The following is a 15,462-nucleotide window of genomic DNA, read 5'->3' as shown; positions in this document are numbered from 1 at the left end:
TACAATCCTTGCAAAGGGACATATCAAGCAAAATTTTGTCAAATAAAGGGGCTAGGATTGCCTGGAATAAATTAAGGAAGCCACAAGATTTTTGTAGGAATGCATTGACTGAAATAGCGAAAAGAAAATGACAAAGAACAAGATAGGGCCAAATGATCACTCTATTGTTGAATACAACTAATCCATTCTTCAGTAAGGTATCTTTTAAAATTCAATGAATAGGGTAAACTTCAAATTAGAGAGGTGTTTTTGAATAAGTGAAGCGTCTTCATCTAAAGTCTTTGAGTAGAGAAGTCTATGAACTTAAAAAAGAATATGAAAGTGAAAAACAATATTCTCTTGAACAACATAAAGAAAAGTCTTTCAAATTTAAGGCTCAAGGGGGTGCTGTGGCTTAGCTGGTTAAAGCGCCTGTCTAGTAAACAGGAGATCCTGAGTTCAACTCTTAGCAGCGCCTTGTTTTTCTCTTTGTTATATAACAAATCAATTTCATTAGGTCCTACTCTGATACAATTAAAATATAAAAGTCTGATTCATCTTACTGTTGGACAGATCATCTTAAACCTAAAAACCCAAGTATTTTCAAGATTATAGAGTGAATACTGTTATTGCAAAATAAAAAATAGACATATCTATGAGAAAGACGTAGATGACATTACTACCTAGATTTGAGTAATATTAATGCCGTCATGAAAAAAAAATTGTAAAGTATTCTAGAAATGAAATTGGGTTTTATAAGAGTACCTGTTTATTAAAACATATTAATACTTGTTTAGTGATTGAGTATCTTATTGTGTTTAAGATTACAGTACATATAAAGAAGAATTTATAGCAGGAAACAAATGATCATCATCAACAATAAATTATATATGTATTTTTTAATATTGATGTTGGTGATGTGTCTTAGTGGTTAAAGAAGCCCCTGTCTCGTAAACAGGAGATTCTGAGTTGAAATCTCAGCAGCACTTAACTGTTTTCTTCATGCTTTAGGAATAATTTTCATCAAACAAGTGTTGAATATAATTTAAGAATAAACGTCTGGTTCTATGAACTTTAGAATAAGTTATCTTAAAATTAAATAAAATACTTGGTATTGTGAAGATTTTTGTAGGAATGCATTGACTGAAATAACGAAAAGTAAATGACAAAGAACAAGATAGAGCCGAATGATCACTCTATTGTTGAATACAACTAATCCATTCTTCAGTAAGGTATCTTTTAAAATTCAATGAATAGGGTAAACTTCAAATTAGAGAGGTGTTTTTGAATAAGTGAAGAGTCTTCATCTAAAGTCTTTGAGTAGAGAAGTCTATGAACTTAAAAAAGAATATGAAAGTGAAAAACAATATTCTCTTGAACAACATAAAGAAAAGTCTTTCAAATTTAAGACTCAAGGGGGTGCTGTGGCTTAGCTGGTTAAAGCGCCTGTCTAGTAAACAGGAGATCCTGAGTTCAACTCTTTGCAGCACCTTGCTTTTCTCTTTGTTATATAACAAATCAATTTCATTAGGTCCTATTCTGATACAATTAAAATATAAAAGTCTGATTCATCTTACTGTTGAACAGATCATCTTAAACCTCATAAAAAATCACGTATTTTCAAGATTATAGAGTGAATACTGTTATTGCAAAATAAAAAAATACATATCTATGAGAAAGACGTAGATTACATTACTACCTCGATTTGAGAAATATTAATGCCTTCATGAAAAAAATTTGTAAAGTATTCAAGAATTGAAATTGGTTTTATAAGAGTACCTGTTTATTAAAACATATTAATACTTGTTTAGTGATTGAGGATCTTTTTGTGTTTAAGAGTACAGTATATATAAAGAAGAATTTATAGCAGTAAACAAAATTTCATCATCAACAACAAATTATTCATGTATTTTTTGTTATTCAAGTTGGAGTTGTGGCTTAGTGGTTAAAGCGCCTGTCTCGTAAACAGGAAATCCTGAGTTCAAATCTCAGCAGCACCTAACTGTTTTCTCCATGCTTTAGGAATATTTTTCATCTAACAAGTGTTGAATACAATTTAAGAATAAACGTCTGGTTGTATGAACTTTAGAATAAGTTATCTTAAAATTAAAAAAAATACTTGGTATTGTGAAGATTTTTGTAGGAATGCATTGACTGAAATAGCGAAAAGTAAATAACAAAGAACAAGACAGAGCCGAATGATCACTATTGTTGAATACAACTAATCCATTCTTCAGCAAGGTATATTTTAAAATGCTATGAATAGGGTAAACTTCAAATTAGAGAGGTGTTTTTGAATAAGTGAAGCGTCTTCATCTAAAGTGTTTGAGTAGAGAAGTCTGTGAACTCAGTAAAGAATATGAAAGTGAAAAAACAATATTCTCTTGAACACCATAAAGAAAAGTTTTTCAAAGTTAAGACTCAAGGGGCTGCTGTGGCTTAGCTGGTTAAATCGCCTGTCTAGTAAACAGGAGATCCTGAGTTCAACTCTCAGCAGCGCTTTGCTTTTCTCTTTGTTATATAACAAATCAATTTCATTAGGTCATATTCTGATACAATTGAAATATAAAAGTCTGATTCATCTTACTGTTGAACAGATCATCTTAAAACTCATAAAAACCCAAGTATTTTCAACATTATAGAGTAAATACTGTTATTGCAAAATAAAAAAAGACATATCAATGAGAAAGACGTAGATGACATTACTACCTCGATTTGAGCTACAATAATGCCTTCATGAAAAAAAAATGTAATGTATTCAAGAAATGAAATTGGGTTTTATAAGAGTACCTGTTTATTAAAACATATTAATACTTGTTTAGTAATTGAGTATCTTTTTGTGTTTAAGATTACAGTACATATAAAGAAGAATTTATAGCAGGAAACAAATTTTCATCATCAACAATAAATTATTTATGTATTTTTTGCTATTGCCATTGGGGCTGTGGCTTAGTGGTTAAAGCACCTGTCTCGTAACAAGGAAATCCTGAGTTTAAATCTCAGCGCATCTAACTGTTTTCTCCATGCTTTAGGAATAATTTTGATCAAACAACTGTTGAATACAATTTAAGAATAAACGTCTGGTTCTATGAACTTTAGAATAAGTTATCTTAAAATTAAATAAAATACTTGGTATTGAGAAGATTTTTGTAGGAATGCATTGACTGAAATATCAAAAAGTAAATGACAAAGAACAAGATAGAGCCGTATGATCACTCTATTGTTGAGTTCAACTAATCCATTCTTCAGCAAGGTATATTTTAAAATTCTATGAATAGGGTAAACTTCAAATTATAGAGGTGTTTTTAAATAAGTGAAGCGTCTTCATCTAAAGTCTTTGAGTAGAGAAGTCTATGAACTTAAAAAAGAATATGAAAGTGAAAAACAATATTCTCTTGAACAACATAAAGAAAAGTCTTTCAAATTTAAGACTCAAGGGGGTGCTGTGGCTTAGCTGGTTAAAGCGCCTGTCTAGTATACAGGAGATCCTGAGTTCAACTCTCAGCAGCACCTTGCTTTTCTCTTTGTTATATAACAAATCAATTTCATTAGGTCCTATTCTGATACAATTAAAATATAAAAGTCTGATTCATCTTACTGTTGAACAGATCATCTTAAACCTCATAAAAACCCATTGTTAGACCTGTCTGACCTTTTGCGTAGTCCCTCCAATTGATTATTTATTTTGTCCCCTTTTTGCCCCTCATGCCTTTATTTATTTTTGTGTCCACTAGATTTTTCAAGGTGTTGGTCTAGGGGATAGGTGCTCTTTTGCCCTCATAGTTTTTCACCTCAGGCCTAGAGGCCTTCCCTGACAGGAATTCCCTTGGAGTCACAAAATGGTGGCTACCAACTGTCATAACTGACATACCTGGGACCTGTCCCATAGGGTAGAGTAGGGCATTCCAGAACCTTCTGGTCCCTTCCGGACCTCTGAGGGTCAGCCTATATAAGGCGGAATGCTGGTCAGCCATTTTGTCTTACCAGAGAGAGTCAGCTGGAGGACAGGCTGTAGCAGAAGGTGGGGGTAGGATAGTCAAAGGGTTGACCTCCCAGTCTAAGGACGCTGCCTTATTGATCCACCACCCTTCCTCCCTTGGGTTACTTGACCTGTCCCCGCTGCGTAGGATTACTGGAGACCCTGGGCGCCTGACCAACCCCTAGCCTTGAAGAAAGGGGTGTGAGTGGGTGAAGGAGACTGCGGCGCTGCGGAGCGCAGTCCTCTGCCTAGCTGGAAAATCCTTAGAAAGGCTCGGGCAGAGCGTTGCCAATAAGAAGAGAAGATTAAGACTGAGGGTGATTCTTTATGGCCCCCCTCGATTAGCTCCTTAAAGGAATTCTGCTTGTAGATGCCCTTGATTTCCCCTGGCGATATTACCCCACGGAATCCCACCTCTTACCTGCCGTGGCAGATTGCTGGCTGAGGAGAGCAGCGGTCGCGGAGGGAGCAAGAGAGGTGTGGAAACGAACTGGTCTGCTCTCGCACCAGCGTGAGGTGAACAGCGCAGGTTCGGAGGTGTGGCCGCCGGACCTGAGGTGAGGGGAGAGGCGTAGTGAGAGGATTGTTTCACTGTGTGGAGCTGCCCTGGTGATGCCTCAGTTGGTTCCGGAGTGGGCGGAGTGAAAGGGGGAAGCGCCGGCAGAAGAGCGCGGGCTCCAGCGGGGAGACACTTCACCTCCGCGCATGCCCAGTTGAGCCGTCTGGCTCTGTGAGGCGGAGCCGGCCGGAGGAGAGAAGCGGAAGCGGCGCTCGTCAGTGTTGATCAGCCTTGTCAGTGCCAGCCCCGGAATCGTGTGGCCGAAAGCGGAGGACCCAACAGCAGTTCCCGATTGAAGGAGAGTCATTCCCCGGTCCTCCCCGCGCCAGCACTGAGATCAGGTGGCTGGCTGGGCGGGAGGAAACAGATTCAGCAGCTGCCGGCCGGGACTTCTGTAGAGCCGCCTGACAACCCATACACTCGGAGACGTGGGCAGTGCAGTCTCCACAGTACAGTAAGGAGAGTGTGGGAAAAGGGGGAAGACTGAACCCCTAGGGATTAACCACCTCGAGAGACAGAGGAGTGGGGTTCTTAAAAGGTCTTTCCGTGTAGGGAAAAATTAGTACTAGTGCATGTAAAAATAGTCTAGATACACTGTTTGTTATTCCCCCTTTACTGTGTCCTAGAAGGTGGGGAGTAGCTTGGTGATGCAAACCTCATTGATTACAGGTCCAAGGAAAAGCAGCCACTGAACCAGGATTTGGGGATTGGATGAAATGTCGAAGTAGTGCTGAAAGTACCTACTGTCTAAGAAAAATTATAAGATCCTCTTAGAGGTTGCTAGTGCATATGTAAATCTCTTGTATCACTGACATCTCTCACTGGTTGTGTACCTTCTTGGTGGCTAAAGGTGCAGAACGGGAAAAAGTATAAGCACTTCAGAGAAGTCAAGTCCAGTAAAGTTTGGAGAAGTCTAACATTGCTCTTTGGAGATAAATATAATGTGCCGTATGTAAGGAAACTGATTAATGTAATAATTGGGCAACTTTTGAAGGAGTAATACTTTCCTTGCTTGACATATGGTGTTACACTGCATTAATTGAAGGTTGATCCTAGACGAAAGAGCAAAGTATATTTTTATAAAACAGCTCATATTTTCCTAAATTGGTGTAGTGTAAAGTAAAGTCCACATTTGTAATAGCGCACAATCACCCGTAAGGGTCTCTAGGCGCTGGGGGCCGTCGGGAAGATTAAGCGAGCTATTGCCCAGAGTCACATGGTGCTGGGCTAACCTGCCGCCGGAGCCGGGGATCGAACCGTGGTCCCCAGATTCCAGCGTCAGTCGCCCTGGCCGCGGCGCCACACCTCTCCCCTTAGTAATAAGTGTCCTTATTTTTGAGTGGTGGATGTCTTGTTACTAAAGGGTTTGACGCAAACTTAACACATGTACCTTGAGTTAGGCCTACCCACTTAGTGCCAAGCTACCTTATGTGACTTGGGGTTCCCTAGGTCCAACATAATTGGTGTCCAGCGGTGGGATCAAAACTGTGTTTGCGTCTACTCTGAAGTAACAAAACATAATCCACTAACCTACACCTGGAGTTTTCTCCTAGCGGCCCTCCTAATTCTTATTTTTGCTTTTTCCAAATTTATTCCTGGTGGTGGGGTGGAGGCAGCTTCAGGTTGCCCTTGCAACTCTATTCTTTTTGTGTGCTTAACCTTGTGTTGCCTGTTGCATAATGGAATTTGCACTGGAAAAACTAGACACTTATTCATTGGCCCAGCTAAAAGATTTCTGTCAACAATTGGGAGTGTTCTTTAAGCGTGGTGCCAAGAAGGGGGAACTCCAGACCAGTTTGAGGGCTTGGGTGGAAGCGCACAATGAGGAGGGAACGGTGGAAGAGGAGGAATCGGACAGAGGTACTGTCATTGATAGGACTGCGGAATGTCCCCCGGGGGTGGGTGAGATGTCAATCAGCCTCAAGGCAACCTCACGGGAGGGCAGCAGTGTGTCATCGAGAGGGTTGTCAGAAACCGAGTTAGCTGACAGGAGAGAGGATAGACTGTTAAGGTGGGAAATAGCAAAAATGGAGTTGGAAGAAAAGAGGGAGGGGAGGAGGTTAGAACAGGAGAAGGAAGAGCGGAGAATGGCTCATGAATTCAAACTAAAAGAGTTAGAACTCCAGGCCCTGCAACGGGGACCCTTTCCAACTCCAAATGGTGGCAGCGAAACCAGAGAACCAACCAGGGAGTCCAGACCCTACCTGCCTAAGGTTATAATTGCCAGCTATAGTCAGGGGGATGACATAGCCAAGTGGCTGGCAGCCTATGAGGTCTCCTTAAGAGCCCATGGGATCCAGGAGAAGCACTGGGGGGGGGTGGGTTGTACAAGTACATGCCTCCTACCGGTCGGGACACTTTGCTAGCCTTAGAACCGGAGGAGCAGACCAACTACCCCACCATGAAGCTAGCATTGATCAGGAAGTTTGGATTAACCCCAGAAAAGTATCGCCAGAAGTTCAGGGGGAGCCACAAGTTAAGCACGCAGAACTGGGTGGATTTCCTGGATTATGCGAGGAAGGCATTGGAGGGCTGGGTACAGGGCAGTGAGGTGAGGGATTATGATGTGTTGTATGATCTTTTTCTTAAAGAGCATCTACTCGAGAAATGTTTTCCCGAGCTGCGCCAGCACCTGGTGGACAGCAAGCTGACCAACCCCCGGAAGCTTGCAGAGGCGGACATCTGGGCAAGTACTCGGGTGTCCTCAAAGGGGACTGGAGGGGATTCCCAAAAGGCCAGACAGGGCGCCCCTCAGAAGAAGGAGGGGGGAGATAAAAAGCGGGAGTTCTCTAAAGGTCCCCGAAACAGTTTCCAGGGAAAGGGAACAGGGTTCACCCCTAAGGCTAACCCGCCCAGAAACCCTCATCCTGGCCAAAGCCAGCAGCCAAGGGTTGTCCACTGCTTCGAGTGTGGTGGTGTTGGACATTATAAGGGAGATGTCAGATGCCCAAAGAGACCACCCCCTCCCACCGGAGGAAAAGCCCCGGGAGTAGCTAGTGTAGCGCTCGGGGAGGAGTTGCCCTTAGATAAGGGGGGTGAGTGGGCGGATGTCACCTTAGTGTCCCTGGGAGGACGGGAGATGGTTCCTAAGATCCAGGTGCCCCCAAATACTACCAGGTATGGGCAGTGGATCACCATCAATGGCCGGAGAGGGGAGGCTCTGAGAGATACAGGAGCCAGTATGACTATGGTGAGAAGTCATCTGGTGTCTCCAGAGCAGGTGATTCCCAATGTACTCCACCCCGCCGCGATGCCTGACGGCAGAATGGGCCACTACCCTGTGGCCGAGGTTCCCTTTGAGTGGGAAGGGGTTGCAGGTTCACTTCGAGTTGCCGTAAGCCCTGCCGTGCCAGTTGATTGTCTGTTGGGGAATGACATGGAGCACAATGCTTGGAGAGAGGTGGAATACCGGACGCATTCAGCGATGCTAGGTACACCTGACTGGGCCTGTGTAAGCACAAGGTCTGCGACTGCCCGGAGAGGGAGTTCGCCTGGGTTGGAGCCTGGAACAATGGCCCAACCCGCTGCCAAAAAGGGACAGACCCGAAGACAGGAGAAGCCTGCTTTGGCCTCCACACCCCATGTGACAGATCGGCCACCCGCGGTGGTGGACCAGGAGTCCGTGGGGGGGAAGTAGTTTCTCTGGAGGACCTGCCCATCCCTGCTGAGTGGCATGTGGAAGGAGGGCCTACCAGAGAAGAGTTCTGTAAGGGCCAGAAGGAGTGCCCTACCCTTGAGGGACTGAGGCGACAGGCTGAAGCCCAGGCAGCAGGGGACGTTGCGGGGCACTACCATATTTACTGGGAGGATGGACTCCCCTACAGTGAATCCAAGGTACCCTTGCCTGGTTCATCAAGGGCCTTGGTAGTCCCGCAACGGTACCGAGCCTTTCTGCTGGAATTGGCTCATGAAATTCCCTTGGCAGGACACTTAGGTCAGGACAAGACCTTTGCTTGGCTTGTCCCTCACTTTTACTGGCCGCAGATGAAAGTGGCGTCTAACACCTACTGTAGGACGTGTGTAACCTGCCAAGCCAGTGGGAAAACAGGGGTGAAGCTGAAAGCTCCCCTGGAACCACTTCCTGTCGTTAGCACCCCCTTTGAAAGAGTGGGCATCGACATTGTAGGGCCATTGGATCCACCAACAACAGCTGGTCACAGGTTCATCCTGGTTCTGGTGGATCATGCCACTCGGTACCCAGAGGCAATTCCTCTGAGGACTGTCACTGCACCTGTGGTGGCTAGGGCCCTAATGGGGATCTTTACCCGAGTGGGTTTCCCCAAAGAAGTTGTGTCTGACAGGGGGACCAACTTTATGTCAGCTTACATGCGGGCAATGTGGAAGGAGTGTGGAGTGACCTACCGGTTCACCACCCCCTATCACCCCCAGTCGAATGGACTGGTTGAGAGGTTCAACAAAACCTTGAAGGGCATGATCAGAAGTCTGCCTGAAAGCCTGCGGAGGAAATGGGACGTCCTCCTACCCTGTTTGCTATTCTCCTACAGGGAAGTGCCACAGAAGGGAGTGGGCTTCAGCCCCTTTGAACTTCTGTATGGGCACCCTGTACGCGGTCCTCTCAGCCTGGTGAAGGATGGTTGGGAAAAGTCTCCCAGGAAACCCCCCCAGGATGTGGTGAGCTACATGCTGGCCTTCCGGAGCCAAATGGCGAAGTTGTGGAAGCAAGCTTCTGACAACTTGGAGGCCAGCCAGGCAGTCATGAAAGAGTGGTATGACCACAATGCTCACCAGGTGGAATTGGAGCCTGGCCAGAAGGTGTGGGTGATGGAGCCTGGAGAGCTTAGTGCCCTCCAGGATCGCTGGACAGGCCCATTTGAAGTGTTGGAAAAGAAGGGTAAGGCCACATACCTGGTGGACCTTAAGACCCCTCGACAGCCCCTACGGGTGCTGCATGCCAACCGGCTCAAACCCCACCATGAGAGGCCCGAGGTCATCTTAATGATGGTGACTGATGGGGGAGAGGAAGCGGAAAGCGAACCTCTCCTGGACTTGTTCTCGTCTCAGGAAAAGGATGGGTCAGTGGAGGGAGTGATTCTCTCTCCCACTCTAACTCCTGAACAGCGGGAGGACTGCCGCCAGATACTAGGGCAGTACTCTACGTTGTTCTCCCTTGTCCCAGGAAGGACTCACCTGTGTACCCATGATGTGGACACAGGGTACAGCCCACCAGTGAAGTCCAAGACCTACCGGCTGTCCGACAAGGTGAAGGCTAGCATCCATGGAGAGGTTGCCAAGATGCTTGAGCTAGGAGTTATAGAACCTTCCAACAGCCCTTGGTCCAGTCCGGTGGTGCTAGTGCCAAAAGCCGCTCCACCGGGCACCACACCAGAACTGAGGTTCTGTGTGGATTACCGGGGACTGAACTCAGTTACAAAGACTGATGCTCATCCGATCCCTAGGGCGGATGAATTAATTGACCAGCTAGGAGCTGCCCAATACCTAAGTACCTTTGACCTCACTTCAGGGTACTGGCAGATCTCCTTGACAGATGGAGCAAAGGAAAGGTCAGCCTTCTCCACGCCTGAGGGACACTTCCAATTTTGTGTGATGCCCTTTGGGCTCAAAAATGCCCCTGCCACATTTCAGCGGCTGGTGAATCAGGTCCTCTCCGGAATGGAGGGTTTCTCCGCTGCTTACCTGGATGACATTGCTGTCTTCAGTAGCAGTTGGGAGGACCATTTGCAACATTTGCAAGCAGTTCTCCAGACCCTGAAACAAGCTGGATTGACAATCAAGGCCAGCAAATGCCAGATTGGGCAGGGGTCGGTTGTGTACCTTGGACACTTGGTGGGTAGGGGGACAGTGCAGCCCCTGCAGGCAAAGATTGAGGCAATCATGGCCTGGGAACCCCCCAAGACACAGACTGAGGTCCGAGCTTTCCTGGGCCTCACAGGCTACTACCATCGCTTTGTGAAGGGGTATGGCACTATTGTAGCGCCCCTCACAGAGCTCACCTCAAAGAAACAACCTCGACGGGTAGTTTGGACGAAAGCTTGTCAGCAAGCGTTTGAAAAATCTGAAGCAGGCAATGTGTGCAGCACCGGTCCTGAGGGCCCCAGACTTCTCCAAGGAGTTCATTGTCCAGACAGATGCATCAGAACATGGCATTGGGGCAGTGTTATCGCAACTGAATGAAGAGGGCCTGGATCAGCCTGTAGTCTTCCTCTCCAGGAGACTGCTTCCCCGGGAACAGAAGTGGAGTGCCATTGAGAGGGAAGCCTTTGCGGTGGTGTGGGCTCTGTAGAAGCTGCGGCCATACCTGTTTGGCTCGCACTTCCTGGTTCAGACTGACCACCGACCCCTTTGTTGGCTAATGCAGATGAAGGGGGAGAATCCCAAGTTGCTGAGATGGTCCATCTCCCTACAGGGAATGGACTTCCGGGTGGAACATCGGCCTAGAGTGGACCACGCCAATGCAGACGGTCTCTCCAGGTATTTCCGCCTTAGTGATGAGGACTCCCAAGGGGTTTGGTAGCTCTCCCCACTTTCAGCTGGGGGGGACGCGTGTTAGACCTGTCTGACCTTTTGCGTAGTCCCTCCAATTGATTATTTATTTTGTCCCCTTTTTGCCCCTCATGCCTTTATTTATTTTTGTGTCCACTAGATTTTTCAAGGTGTTGGTCTAGGGGATAGGTGCTCTTTCGCCCTCATAGTTTTTCACCTCAGGCCTAGAGGCCTTCCCTGATAGGAATTCCCTTGGAGTCACAAAATGGTGGCTACCAACTGTCATAACTGACATACCTGGGACCTGTCCCATAGGGTAGAGTAGGGCATTCCAGAACCTTCTGGTCCCTTCCGGACCTCTGAGGGTCAGCCTATATAAGGCGGAATGCTGGTCAGCCATTTTGTCTTATCAGAGAGAGTCAGCTGGAGGACAGGCTGTAGCAGAAGGTGGGGGTAGGATAGTCAAAGGGTTGACCTCCCAGTCTAAGGTCGCTGCCTTATTGATCCATCACCCTTCCTCCCTTGGGTTACTTGACCTGTCCCCGCTGCGTAGGATTACTGGAGACCCTGGGCACCTGACCAACCCCTAGCCTTGAGGAAAGGGGTGTGAGTGGGTGAAGGAGACTGCGGCGCTGCGGAGCGCAGTCCTCTGCCTAGCTGGAAAATCCTTAGAAAGGCTCGGGCAGAGCGTTGCCAATAAGAAGAGAAGATTAAGACTCAGGGTGATTCTTTATGGCCCCCCTCGATTAGCTCCTTAAAGGAATTCTGCTTGTAGATGCCCTTGATTTCCCCTGGCGATATAACCCCACGGAATCCCACCTCTTACCTGCCGTGGCAGATTGCTGGCTGAGGAGAGCAGTGGTCGCTGAGGGAGCAAGAGAGGTGTGGAAACGAACTGGTCTGCTCTCAAGCCAGCGTGAGGTGAACAGCGCAGGTTCGGAGGTGTGGCCGCCTGACCTGAGGTGAGGGGAGAGGCGTAGTGAGAGGATTGTTTCACTGTGTGGAGCGGCCCTGGTGATGCCTCCGTTGGTTCCGGAGTGGGCGGAGTGAAAGGGGGAAGCGCCGGCAGAAGAGCGCGGGCTCCAGCGGGGAGACACTTCACCTCCGCGCATGCCCAGTTGAGCCGTCTGGCTCTGTGAGGCGGAGCCGGCCGGAGGAGAGAAGCGGAAGCGGCGCTCGTCAGTGTTGATCAGCCTTGTCAGCGCCAGTCCCGGAATCGTGCGGCCGAAAGCAGAGGACCCAACAGCAGTTCCCGATTGAAGGAGAGTCATTCCCCGGTCCTCCCGCGCCAGCACTGAGATCAGGTGGCTGGCTGGGCGGAGGAAACAGATTCAGCAGCTGCCGGCCGGGACTTCTGTAGAGCCGCCTGACAACCCAGACACTCGGAGACGTGGGCAGTGCAGTCTCCACAGTACAGTAAGGAGAGTGTGGGAAAAGGGGGAAGACTGAACCCCTAGGGATTAACCACCTCGAGAGACAGAGGAGTGGGGTTCTTAAAAGGTCTTTCCGTGTAGGGAAAAATTAGTACTAGTGCATGTAAAAATAGTCTAGATACACTGTTCGTTATTCCCCCTTTACTGTGTCCTAGAAGGTGGGTAGTAGCTTGGTGATGCAAACCTCATTGATTACAGGTCCAAGGAAAAGCAGCCACTGAACCAGGATTTGGGGATTGGATCAAATGTCGAAGTAGTGCTGAAAGTACCTACTGTCTAAGAAAAATTATAAGATCCTCTTAGAGGTTGCTAGTGCATATGTAAATCTCTTGTATCACTGACATCTCTCACTGGTTGTGTACCTTCTTGGTGGCTAAAGGTGCAGAAGGGGAAAAAGTATAAGCACTTCAGAGAAGTCAAGTCCAGTAAAGTTTGGAGAAGTCTAACATTGCTCTTTGGAGATAATTATAATGTGCCATATGTAAGGAAACTGATTAATGTAATAATTGGGCAACTGTTGAAGGAGTAATACTTTCCTTGCTTGACATAAGGTTTACACTGCATTAATTGAAGGTTGATCCTAGACGAAAGAGCAAAGTATATTTTTATAAAACAGCTCATATTTTCCTAAATTGGTGTAGTGTCCTTATTTTTGAGTGGTGGATGTCTTGTTACTAAAGGGTTTGACGCAAACTTAACACATGTACCTTGAGTTAGGCCTACCCACTTAGTGCCAAGCTACCTTATGTGACTTGGGGTTCCCTATGTCCAACACCCATGTATTTTCAAGATTATAGACTGAATACTGTTATTGCAAAATAAAAAAATACATATCTATGAGAAAGACGTAGATTACATTACTACCTCGATTTGAGCAATATTAATGCCTTCATGAAAAAAAAATTGTAAAGTATTCAAGAATTGAAATTGGTTTTATAAGAGTACCTGTTTATTAAAACATATTAATACTTGTTTAGTGATTGAGTATCTTTTTGTTTTTAAGATTACAGTACATATAAAGAAGAATTTATAGCAGGAAACAAAATTTGATCATCAACAATAAATTATTTATGTATTTTTTGCTATTGACGTTGGTGCTGTGGATTGGTTGTTAAAGCGCCTGTCTCATAAACAAGAGATCCTGAGTTCCAATCTTAGCAGGATCTAACTGTTTTCTCCATGCTTTAGGAATATTTTTCATCTAACAAGTGTTGAATACAATTTAAGAATAAACGTCTGGTTCTATGAACTTTAGAATAAGTTATCATAAAATGAAATAAAATACTTGGTATTGTGAAGATTTTTGTAGAAATGCATTGACTGAAATATCGAAAAGTAAATGACAAAGAACAAGATAGAGCTGTATCATCACTCTATTATTGAGTTCAACTAATCCATTCTTCAGCAAGGTATATTTTAAAATTCTATGAATAGGGTAAACTTCAAATTAGAGAGGTGTTTTTGAATACGTGAAGCGTCTTCATCTAAAGTGTTTGAGTAGAGAAGTCTGTGAACTTAAAAAAGAATATGAAAGTGAAAAAACAATATTCTCTTGAACAACATAAAGAAAAGTCTTTCAAATTTAAGACTCAAGGGGGTGCTGTGGCTTAGCTGGTTAAAGTGCCTGTCTAGTAAACAGGAGATCCTCAGTTCAACTCTCAGCAGCGCCTTGCGTTTCTCTTTGTTATATAACAGATCAATTAAGATATAAGAGTACCTGTTTATTAAAACATATTAATACTTGTTTAGTGATTGAGTATCTTATTGTGTTTAAGATTACAGTACATATAAAGAAAAATTTATAGCAGGAAACAAATTTTCATCATCAACAATACATTATTTATGTATTTTTTAATATTGATGTTGGTGATGTGTCTTAGTGGTTAAAGAAGCCCCTGTCTCGTAAATAGGAGATTCTGAGTTGAAATCTCAGCAGCACTTAACTGTTTTCTTCATGCTTTAGGAATCATTTTCATCAAACAAGTTGTGAGAAGTTGGCCTGGTATATGTTGCTCACTAGTTCTAGTGATCACCTTGTACCATGCCAAGCAACCCTTATGGTGCAGGTTGTAAAGTCAACCTTATAGACAAGCTATCCTAGGGGTAGCATGGACTAAGCAGTCTTAGGCTAAACTCTGTAAAGGCATGTGAAGCAAGCTGTTTTACCATACACAATCCCTTGAATACCAAATGAAAGGACACCACACAGATATATATTGAAAATATATATAGATTTATTTCTCAAAAGATATCCTATACTCTTTATGAGCACAGAAGCACAAGCGTTAAAACAAAACACAGTTTAAATACACACAAGTTGCACGAATATGGATGAGCCCTAGGGGCCACCTAAACCATATACTAAAATAGTGGTATAAGAACCACTATGAGGAAAGTGAAGAGGCCTAGGGCCTGGGGAATCGCTGGAGCTGATCGGGACTAGCAGTGAAGAAGTTGGGAAAGGCACGCGGGACTCGGGTGCAGTGCGGAAAGTGCACGCAATACCAATGCAATGTCAATGGTGCGTAAAAGTTACACAGTTAGTTATTAAGGAACCTTCCGAGTGACCAAGAAAGCTGAAACTTTAGACACATGCCCTAGAGGTGTGTACCAGTGTGGGAACACCGGCGGAGCTGAGTTACCTCACCCACAGGAAGCGGGTGCACAGGGTCGAAGTAGTGTCGGGTTTCGTCACGCAGGTCGATGGTGCTTGGAGCTGAAGATGCTGCAGACGGCTCGATGTGAAGAGTTCCGGTGGATCCAAGGGTGGATCTGTAGAGGTGAAGACCTGAAAGCAGAGGGGACAATGTTCAAAGTCACTAGCCAGTGACTACCGTGGAACCAGAGTGGAACCAGGCGATGTTGGGTGCAAACAGGCGCCAAGGTGTAGCTTCTCTCTGCAGCCACGTGGACACGAGGGGTTGAAGACATCCAGGAGTCAGTCACGAGCTGTCCCACGTAGGCTTCGCACTGTTGGCGGTGTCGGCAACCGGATAGAAGCAAACAGGCCTTGGCTAATGCAAGCCACGCAGGAATCAAAAAAAGGCTTG

General features: G+C 45.4%; 4 non-coding genes across 4 annotated transcripts; all 4 read left to right on the top strand.

Moving 5' to 3' along the window:
- Positions 1 to 383: 383 nt before the first annotated feature.
- On the top strand, positions 384 to 457 carry TRNAT-AGU (transfer RNA threonine (anticodon AGU)). The gene has a single exon. It is a non-coding gene; the product is annotated as a tRNA-Thr (tRNA).
- A 940-nt stretch (positions 458 to 1,397) lies between these two features.
- Positions 1,398 to 1,471, top strand: TRNAT-AGU (transfer RNA threonine (anticodon AGU)). The gene has a single exon. It is a non-coding gene; the product is annotated as a tRNA-Thr (tRNA).
- Positions 1,472 to 1,906: 435 nt separating this feature from the next.
- On the top strand, positions 1,907 to 1,979 carry TRNAT-CGU (transfer RNA threonine (anticodon CGU)). The gene has a single exon. It is a non-coding gene; the product is annotated as a tRNA-Thr (tRNA).
- A 1,439-nt stretch (positions 1,980 to 3,418) lies between these two features.
- TRNAT-AGU (transfer RNA threonine (anticodon AGU)) lies at positions 3,419 to 3,492 on the top strand. Its single transcript has one exon. It is a non-coding gene; the product is annotated as a tRNA-Thr (tRNA).
- Positions 3,493 to 15,462: the final 11,970 nt, after the last annotated feature.

Source organism: Lissotriton helveticus, chromosome 12 (genome assembly GCF_964261635.1).
Source record: "Lissotriton helveticus chromosome 12, aLisHel1.1, whole genome shotgun sequence".
In the NCBI taxonomy this organism is placed as follows: domain Eukaryota; kingdom Metazoa; phylum Chordata; class Amphibia; order Caudata; family Salamandridae; genus Lissotriton; species Lissotriton helveticus.
This window is presented reverse-complemented; position numbering and strand designations above follow the sequence as displayed.